The sequence below is a fragment of the Myxocyprinus asiaticus genome, chromosome 43 (genome assembly GCF_019703515.2).
Source record: "Myxocyprinus asiaticus isolate MX2 ecotype Aquarium Trade chromosome 43, UBuf_Myxa_2, whole genome shotgun sequence".
NCBI lineage: Eukaryota > Metazoa > Chordata > Actinopteri > Cypriniformes > Catostomidae > Myxocyprinus > Myxocyprinus asiaticus.
This window is the reverse complement of record NC_059386.1, coordinates 9,380,537-9,391,365: the sequence shown is the minus strand read 5'-3', so window position 1 is coordinate 9,391,365 and position 10,829 is coordinate 9,380,537.

Below are 10,829 nucleotides of genomic sequence, written 5' to 3'. Positions count from 1 at the left end.
TATAATCTGGTGAAATTTGATACACCCAGTTACACATTTGATCTCTGAGGTAAAACATGGCAAAGAAGTCAAAATCCTCGGGCTCTGGAGACATTAAAAGACACTTACGTGTTCAGTATGAAAGCCCCGACAGGCCTACAGACCGGGGACTCAATTTGAATGGCACGGCAGGAGAGGTGATCCAGCATCAGTTGTCCAAAATGTCGGTGATGTTGACGAAGGTTCTTGCTGACTTGGAGGATCTCGCTGTAATACATCGATCGATTACGGTGATGGAAATAAAATTCTCTGAGATAATTACAAGAGTGACTGATATTGAGAGACGAATCAATTTTCTGGAATCTTCGGGGAGGGAATTAACTGCTAATCCGCCCGCGACCAAAGTTGATTTGGAACATCTCCTTGAAAAGCTTGAAGATCTTGAGAATAGAAGCCGCAGGAATAACGTTCGAATTGTTGGAATTCCTGAGCATGAGGAGGGCAGAGATATGGTGAAATTCCTAGATGAGCTTTTCCCGAATCTGCTCGACATAACAGACCACAAGCTGGAAATCGAGCGATCACACAGAGTCCCAGCTCACAGATTTGCTGAGGGAGACAGGCCCCGATCGATTCTGGCAAGATTTCTGAGATCATCCAATAAAGATCTTGTGTTGCGCCAGGAGAGGAGCAAAGGGAAGCTTTCTTGGAACAACCGTAATATTTTCTTGTTCCTGGACTTTGCGAGTTCGACGAGAGAAACGTGATCGGTTCAAGGAATGTAAGAAACTCTTACATCAGCGAAAGATCACTTTTGCTCTGATGTTTCCGGCCAAACTGAGAATAGAAACGAAGGTCGGTCGCAAAGTATTTACATGTCCCAATCAGGCAATGTCTTTTATTGAATCAGCGGGTGAGTAAACCACTGGGTGTTTCTCATGTGAGTGGGTCGACTCGCTGTACTTACTCTGGCTTTTGAGGAAGATGGGCGTCATTTTGGTTTCTTTTTTCTTTTTGCATTGGCTCCGCCGAGTGCCTGGAGCTTGTTTTGTGAATAACACTTTTCCTTAAAGAAACTTTTGCATTGACGAAAGATTACATTTGCATTGAAGTTCCCGGCCAGTTTGAGAGTGGACACTACGGATGACCACAAAATATCTACATGCTCACACAAAGGATGTCTTTTATAATGTTGACGGATTGTGTAAGTCCTGGTATATACTTTTATGTGGCCTCCGAGTGAATTGCCGGTTTTGTTTCTTTTTGTCTAGCTGCTTGAGCTTGTTCTATTGAATAACACTCCTTTGGAACAGCTGTTGATTAATCTGTTTGTTCTTCATGCTTATTCCTCCTGCTGGCTGGAGTTTGTTTTGTTGAGTATTTTTACGGGAATGAATACGTCATCCGTTGAACTCATAACAGCCGGCTCACCGAACATATCTGAACAGTTTTATATCAGCTGGAATTTGTTTTGTAGAAGATCACACCTTTGAGACAGTTCTGTGAATGAATCTACACTTTCTTTGTGTTCATTCTTCCTATTGGCTGGGGTTTATTTTACAAAGTATTTTCTATTATGTAATTTTGCCTCACAAATTTGTGAGGCAAAATTGAGCAATCCGATGGCAAAGTTGTCGTGGGGCTCATGGGCGTTCATGGACTTTTTGAGTTTAGAGGGATTGTCGCCAGTTGGCGCTTTCGTGCGTGGGGTTAATGAGCACGTTTTTATTTTTTCTGTTTGTTTTGTTCGGGGGGAAGTTCGGGGTTTGATTGTTTCAGTAATGGGGAATGTGGTCTGTATAATTTTGTTTTTGACACAATTTATTTTTTCTACTATATCAAAATGTCAAATGTTAAAGTAAATCTCTCTCCACATGGAATGTAAATGGGTTGGGGCACCCCATAAAAGAAGGAACGTTATTACTTTTCTTAAACGTAAGAAATATGATAGAATGTTTCTTCAAGAAACACATCTCTCCCTGCAGGAAGCTGACAAATTTGGGAAGATATGTGGTGGACATGTTTTTTTTAGTGCTGGCTCAAGTAAGAGCAAGGGAGTCATTATATTGATTAATAAACATCTACAATCCAAATGTCTTAAACAGACTAAAGATAAATTAGGGAGAGGCATTATTGTTTTAGCTGAAATTCAAGGGCAAAGGTTGATTTTGGCTAATATTTACGCACCTAACGCTGATGATCAGGGCTTTTTTATAGATCTTGAAGGGATGCTGCAAACCGCTGGCACCTCTCGTGATATAATATTGGGAGGAGACTTTAATCTTTTGATGGACTCAGTCCTTGATCATAGTGAAGCAAATGTGTGTAAACCCCCAAAAGCAACATTGACACTTCACAGGATGTGTAAATATCTTGGTCTTACAGATATTTGGAGACTTTTGAACCCATCTGGTAGGGACTATACATTTTTTTCATCAGTCCATATGATTTATTCTAGAATAGATTTATATATATATATATATATATATATATATATATATATATATATATATATATATATACACAAATCCCTCATTTCATCTGTTGTTGATTGTTCAGTTGGAAACATCTTAGTCTCAGATCATGCCCTGGTGAGTTTAGTGATGTTACCACATATAGAGAAAAATAAATCATATATAGTTGGCACCTTAATGTATCCCTTTTGCAAAATCCTGTTTTCCAACAAATGTTAAAGACTGAAATCAGTGTTTATATGGAGACCAACTGGTCCTCAGTATCCTCTGTGGGCGTGGCTTGGGAGGCACTTAAGGTGGTTCTTAGGGGTCGGATCATACAGTATGCCTTATTCATCAAAAAAACCAAAGCACGAGAACTTGTGGAGTTGGAAGGGAATATTAAAAGTGCAGAGGCAGAGCTGAAGCGCCGTATGTCAGCTGATGACCTGAGAATTGACCCGATTGAAATATAGATATAATACTATTTTGTCGCAGAAAGTGGAGTTTTGGTTATTCAGGGCAAGACAGTCACACTTTGAGTTGGGTGACAAAGCAGGGAAGCTTTTGGCTAGATATATAAAGCAGAGAGAGTCTCTTTCTATCATTCCCTCAGTGAAATCTGCTGGTGGTGAAATTTTTACCTCAGCTATTGATATTAATAATGCCTTTTAAGAGTTCTATCTTGATCTTTATAGTTCCATGTCTTCGTCTACTGATGAAGATATTAGAAACTTTGTGGAACCATTAGATCTTCCTAAACAAAAAAATTCTCTTGATTCTGAGATAACCTTGGAGGAGCTTGACGAGGTAATTAAGTCCCTACCTACTGGCAAGGCTATGGGGCCAGATGGTTTTGCCACAGAATTTTTTAGATCCTATGCTTCAGAACTGGCTCCACTTTTGTTAGAAGTTTATACTGAATCATTAAAGGATGGAAATCTTCCTCCAACCATGACACAAGCCCGGATCAGTCTGATTCTTAAAAAGGACAAAGATCCAAGTGAGTGTAAAAGTTACCGTCCAATCTCCCTGATCCAACTAGATGTAAAAATTTTGGCTAATCGATTAAGAAAAGTTATGACATCTCTTATACATATAGATCAGGTGGGGTTTATTAGGGGCCGCAGCTCTTCTGATAACATCAGGCATCTCATCAATATCATGTGGTCAGTAGTGAATGATCAGTCTCCGGTCGCTGCCATCTCACTTGACGCAGAAAAGGCGTTTGATATGGTAGAATGGGATTATCTTTTTAAGATTTTGGAAATATACGGGTTTGGGAGTACATTTATTGGTTGGATTAAGTTACTTTATAGACACCCTGTAGCAGCGGTACAAACAAATGGATTAATTTCAGATTATTTTCCTCTGGATAGGGGCACTCGGCAGGGTTGCCCTCTTTCCCCATTATTGTTCTGTCTTGCCCTTGAACCATTAGCAGCTGCGATAAGAAAGGAGGATGATTTTCCAGGGGTGGTGGAAGGAGGTGTGGCGCATAAGCATTCTGCTTTACGCAAATTATATTTTATTATTTGTCTCTGAACCTACTAGATCTATGCCTTGCCTCCACAGAATTATTAATTCCTTTTCCAAGTTCTCAGGATACAAAGTCAATTGGTCTAAATCCGAAGCTTTGGCTCTGACAGCGTACTGTCCAGTAACGGCTTTCCAGCCGGGTGCCTTCCAGTGGCCCAAACAGGACATAAAGTATTTGGGGATTTTATTCCCAGCAAATTTGTCTGATTTAGTTAGTGTTAATTTTGACCCTTTAATAAAAAGTTTTTCGAGCGATGTGGGCAGGTGGGCTTCATTACATTTATCGATGATTGGGAAGGTTAATGTTATTAAAATGAATTGTATTCCAAAATTTAACTACCTGCTACAATCTCTCCCTGTAGATGTCCCCCTTTCTTATTTCAAGCAATTTGATAGCATAGGGAAGTCCTTCATTTGGAATGGTAAACGTCCCAGATTGCATTTTAATAAGTTACATAGGCCAGTAGACAAAGGTGGGCTAGGCCTACCCAAGATTTTGTTTTATTACTATGCATTCAGTCTCAGACATTTGGCTCATTGGTCACTTCCACCTGAGAGAGCCCCTCTCTGGTTTGTTATTGAACAGGCAGTTCTTGCCCCTATTTCGCCATTACAAAGCATCTCTATCAAACTAATCAGAAAAGTTACACCCCATTATTTCACATTTACACTCGGTATGGACTAAAGTGTTCAGATTGTTTAAATTGAACACTTAATTAAATGTTGCCTCAAGCATATGGCAGAACCCAAGATTGTGTATTGGCAAGTCCCCTTTCTGCTGGCCAGAGTGGATTGTGAGGGTGGTTGCTACACTCGGTGACCTACATGAAAGTGGAGTGTTGAGCTCGTTTGAAAACTTGGTCCAACATTTTGGGATCCACAGACCTCAGTTTTATAGGTATTTACAACTGCACCACCTGCTTTGTACTATTTTTGGGAGTAGCACACACCCCCCTAAAGAGGCAGATGCTTTGGGAGAGGTGATAGCAGCTTTTGGAAAAGGTCATGAGGCACCAGTGTACTACTCCCTGTTAATTCAGAGTCTGGGAGATGGAGCCTTAACTTTTCTCAAGAGAGTATGGGAGAAAGATTTCAACTTGGCATTGGAGGAAGGAGTGTGGGCTAAAATTCTTAAAAACGTTAAGTCTGCATCTAGAGATGCAAGGGTGCGTCTTATACAATTCTAAATTTTGCATAGATTTTATTGGACCCCTTCTAGACTGTATAGGCTTGGTCTTAAAGACACACCCACCTGCTGGAGATGCCAGTCGGAGGATGGAGACATGGCCCATGTTTTTTGGTGGTGTGTTGAGATCCAGTGTGCGACGTGGTGGGCACTCAGGTTTCGTTTTGCCCCAAACTTTGTGTTCTGGGCGATGGGGTCCCATCGATGTGGGAGATGGCCATATTGAGAACTGGGTTCTGACCTGTGTGATGATCGCCAGGCAGGTTATTTTGAGGGGTTGGAGATCAGCTGATGCTCCCCCAAGGTAGCGGCTTACGAGGAGGTGTCGTTGTGAAGACAGGGTGATTTAGATTTGTTTGTATGGAAATGGGGCAGGTATTTGGAATTTATGGGGGGCTCTCAGGTGGGGTGTGGAGAGAGTATGATTATTATGTGTGTAGAGGTATGTGTATGTATGTGTGTGTGTGTATGTATATGTATATATATATATATATATATATATATATATATATATGTGTGTGTGTGTGTGTGTGTGTGTGTGTGTGTGTGTGTGTGTGTGTGTGTGTGTGTGTGTGTGTTTATGTGTATATTTACTTGTGTGACCACAGGATTGTTTTTTGGGGAGGCAGGGTTGGGGGGTTTAATTGTTGTGTGTATGTATATATATATATGTGTTATTGTTATTATAAGATTTAATAAAAAATGTTAATTACAAAATAATACGTGGAAATCCCACATATGAAATGAACAGCCCAAGCACTTATTGTTTCACGCCTAGAGCTGCTGGCTGTCTTTCTTTCTAGCCTTGAAGGCCTTTCAATCAGACGTAATGAATCACCACGTGCTGATTCGTTCAGACAACATGACAGTAGTGGCGTGTATAAATAGCTCGGGTGGAACTCGGTCACTGAGAATGATGAGCCTGACGCAGCGCCTCCTACAATGGAGTGGGCGCCATCTTTTGTCCCTACACACAACGTATGTCCCAGGACACTTGAATTGTGGAGCAGATCTGCTGTAGCACCAGGGCGTTTAACCAGGGTAGTGGAGGCTTCATCCTCAGATGGTTCTGAGGATTTAGGAAATATTTAGCAAAACGGAAGTCAATCTGTTAGCCTCCGCGGAGAACGGCCACTGTTTCCTTTGGTACTCCATGTCATTTTACATTCAGCGAGTTAGCCCAAGCCCTTATTATGGGTGGGCTACTGAATATAATAGACACATCCACCTATATGTATGCTGCTATAGTTGAATGGCTCCTTTAAAGTCATAAGCACTCCCATGAAGAAATAAAACCTGCTTTTCCAACCATGTAAAAGGTGTAAAAGGGTTAAAAAAAAAAAAACATACTGTGTATATCTATATAGATCATATAGATTCCCAGACTTTATTCATTTTAATCTGGTGTCCACCCTGTGGAATTGTTCATTACATATACACCTAAATATGACTTATAAGTCACCGGCCTTTGGCCTGTGACTCCTTATGAATATATATATATTTAGTGTTATAACTCTGGGAGTGTAATGTCACTTAGTGCGGCATGATGGGATACTGTTCCCCATAGTGCTTACAGCAATGCTGAGTGAACTGAATCGAAAAGGAATGTCTCCGTTACACATGTAACCTCGGTTCCCTGAGATGAAGGGAACGAGACATTGCAAATGCTGGCCACACTACTACTTCAGAGTTTCAAGATACGAGTGACTCTGTAACAAGGTTTGTTCTTGGATTAAAAAGAGGAAGCTGGGACCGGGTTGAACAACACACATAGACATTTATTGCTGCACTCTTCAGTGACACACAATAAGACACTGCTTCACACTGACACACAGACACACACACACTGCTCTCTGTGGCGTCCCTGGCTCCTCCTTATCTCTCTCTGCTACTGATTGGGGAAACTCAGTGCCTGGCGTGCACCCTCACGTCCCGGCCACGCCCTCCTCCTCGTCACATACCCCCCAACGCCCGATTCAGGCCGGGGAACCAACTGGGCTGACTTACTCCACCCCCCCTTCCAGGAGAGGAGGAGTTTCCCCTTCAGCCGGGGGGGGAGAAAAACACTCCGGTTCGCTAGCTGCACTGCCTCCTGGCAGACGGCAGCAGGCTCCTCTGTCTCCAGGCAGATGGCAGCGGGCTCCTCCACTTTCTGGTGGATGGCAGCGGTGAGGACTCCATGACAGCGCATCCTTCCTCCTTCCCGAGTTTCGGCACCAATGTAACAAGGTTCATTGTTGGGTGGAAAGGAGGAAGATGGGACCAGGTTGAACAATACATGTAGACATTTATTACTGCACTCCTCAGTGACATACAATAAGACACTGACACGCAGACACACACACACCCTCTCTCTGGCGTCCCTGGCTCCTCCTTATCTCTCTCTCCCGCTGATTGGGACAACTCAGCACCAGGCATGCACCCTCACGACCCAGCCACGCCCTCCTCCTCATCACAGACTCACTCTTGTCGCTCAGTCAGAAAATTCTGAAGAAATTATGATTAAACGCCTGCTTATATTGACCAACTGCGCCCTAAAGGGGCAGGGCTCAGACACCATTGCCAATCAGAGGATTAGTGTGATTGTATAAGGGTTTCAGACAGGTCATCTAAGAAGGACTCCCCATAGTGCTTACAGCAATGTCTTGTTCCCTTCATCTCAGGGAACTGAGGTTACATGTGTAACCAGAGACGTTCTACCCTTAGACACAAATCTTTGTAAACAGAAATTCAGTTTCTTTCTGTTTTTGTCCAGATTAGGAGTAAAGTTTTCTACTCCTTACATCCTTAGAAATTACAACACACAGTTAAGTAACTTTATCCTTAACTGGGATGCTATCAATATCTGTCAAGGCAGTTTTTGCAAATAAGACAATTTATTAATTATTTATTAATGTTAAGTGTCAACCAGATGGCTAATGACCATGAAAGAAACCTGATTAAAATTCTGAAAAAACAAAACAAAAACAAACAAAGTAACATTTGCTAATGTACGTTCACGGTTGAATCTATAAATGGATGTGTCATTTATGACCTTTACTGTAATCACAACTGTAACTGACGAAGGGACCACCAGATAGCACTGTGGACCAATTGTGTCATTTGAGTAAGTGAAAAGACTGCCTCTCTACCCTATTGATTACTGATATCAAATATGGCTGTTTAGTTTCATTGCCTTTTTCTCCGATGTACAATCTTATCCTTTAATGCCATATTAATAACACAATATCATTGTTAAAACCCACTGGCAGCCATCCCAAACCCACATGTCATGTGCCCTATCAGTTAAAGGTGCACTCAGTAATTTTTTCCTCATTAAAAAAGTTTAAATCCTAAAGACATGACTTGTAATTTTGCAATATATGTACGAAATCATGACTACTCACATTAAAATGAAGTCTACAGTCAGATCAGTAACCTTATAAAAGCTGTTTTATTCTACATGGAGAGGGTCCACACATGGGGGCTGCCATGTTAGAATCACATGACCAGCCGAATACTAATCTCAGTAACCGTCCTGTTGTTTGACACTTTCACTCATTGATTTAAGTAATCATGGCTGACCGTGGATACTACATTTCTATAATGACATCTGAAACTGAAAACTATTGATTTTAAATGATGCTGCATCCACACCACTAGGTGTCAATGTAAGTCCAAGATGTGTAACTGGAGATGTTCCCTATCGATTCAGTTCACGAGACATTGCAGTGAACGCTTTGGGGAACGGAGTACCATCACTCCACACTAAGTAATGTCATACCCTGAAATGCACCCTGGTAGAAACACTTAGAAGAATATGTATTTGAGGTCACAGGCTCATCGGGCGGTGACTTATTAATATGTCTTCAAATATGTATGAAATATTAATAACACCACATGGTGAAAACCAGACGGGAAGTTATTCGTAGTTTGAGTATGTATGTGAATCATATAATACACACAGTATAATTAACCCTTCGTACCCAGAGGTAGGGAGGGAGGTTTATTTTCATTGGAAGTGCTTGTGACGTATAGTGGGAGTAAAGTGGAAAGCGGCCTACACAGGCGACTGCATAAATTATAACAGGTAGTCCACCCATAATAAGGAGCTCGGCTTTACCTGCCAGGTGTTGGAATAGTAAGCTCTCTAGACACAGTGGACTCGCAAAGGGATAGATGCCACGTCTAGGTTATAAAACCTCACAAACGTGTTCTGCGAAGACCATCCTGCTGCAAAGCATATATCCTGTAGGGATACACAATTTGTCCACGCCCATGAAGAGGCCATGCCTCTAGTTGAATGCGTCTTCACACAAATAGAGCATCTCACATTCATAAGCGAGGGCGATCGCGTTAACGATCCAGTGAGCCTTTGTTTGGAGACGGACATGTCCTTTGCGTAACTTTATGATAAGATCATGTCTGCCTATAGAGGAACCAGCCTCTGGGGCGTGAAATGCCAATATGGTCACTACATAGACCTTAAGTGTTGACAGAGTAAGACCTGACTTGATTCTTGAAGGAATGTAAGAATCTCCGTTATGGAGAAATTCACCTGGTCTTTGCTGCGTGAAAAGCACCAATCCACAAACACACGCCATTTTAGTGCATAAAGGTTGTCTCGTAGATAGCGCTCTAGCCTGTAAAAGGGTGTTCATTACAGACTGAGTCAATTCAGGCTCGTTCGCTGTGCTCCGTTCAGGGGCCATACGTATAGGTTCCACAGCTCTGGCTGGGGATGCCAAATCGTGCCCTGCGCTTGAGAGAGCAGATTCCTCCTCAGCGGTATTTTCCATGGAGGATCGCCTAATATTTACATAATTTCCGGAAACCATGGCTGGTTGGGCCATTTTGGCGCAACCAATAGAACCGTTTCCTTGTCCTCTCAGACATTGCTGATGACAGAGTGGAGGAGGCCTACCGGGGGAATTGAATATTTGCATTTTGTCGGCCACTTGTGGGCTAATGCATCCACTCACAGCGGGGCTTGGGACATGGAGTACCAAATAGGGCAGTGGGTCTCTGCGGAGGCAAATAGATTGACTTCCGCTTCACTGAACATTTCCCAAATCCTCAGAACCGTCTGAGGATGAAGTCTCCATTCTCCCACTATCAGTCCCTGATGACAGCATGTCCGCTCCGCAGTTCAGACGGCCTAGAACATGTCACGCGCAGGGTGAGGAGATGGCGCGTGCTCCACACAAGGAGGCATTGCGCGAGGCTCATCATTGGTAGTGATTGAGTGCCGCCTTGGTGATTTATGTACGCCACCACTGACATATTGTTTGAACAAATCAGAATGTGATGATTCACTATGTCAGAATGGAAAGCTTTCACCTCTAAGAATACGGCTAACATTTCCAAGCAATTGATGTGCCACACACGTTTCGTGTCTGTCCAGGTGCCAAAAGCCGGGTGTCCATCTCACAGCGTGCCCCAACCCATGTTGGACGCATCTGTGGTCACCACTTTTCATCTGAAAACCTGACCCAACATCACACCCTGCTGATAAAGGTTTGGAGCTGTCTGTGCTAGAGCAGCCAGGCAGCGTCGCTTTAGCAGAGCCTCTGATCAGGCCAGTAATAGCCAATCGTCGAGGTAATTCAGAATGCGTATGCTGTTCATTTTCAAGGGGGCAAGCACCACATCGACACATTTTGTGAATGTGCGTGGGGCCAGAGACAATCCGA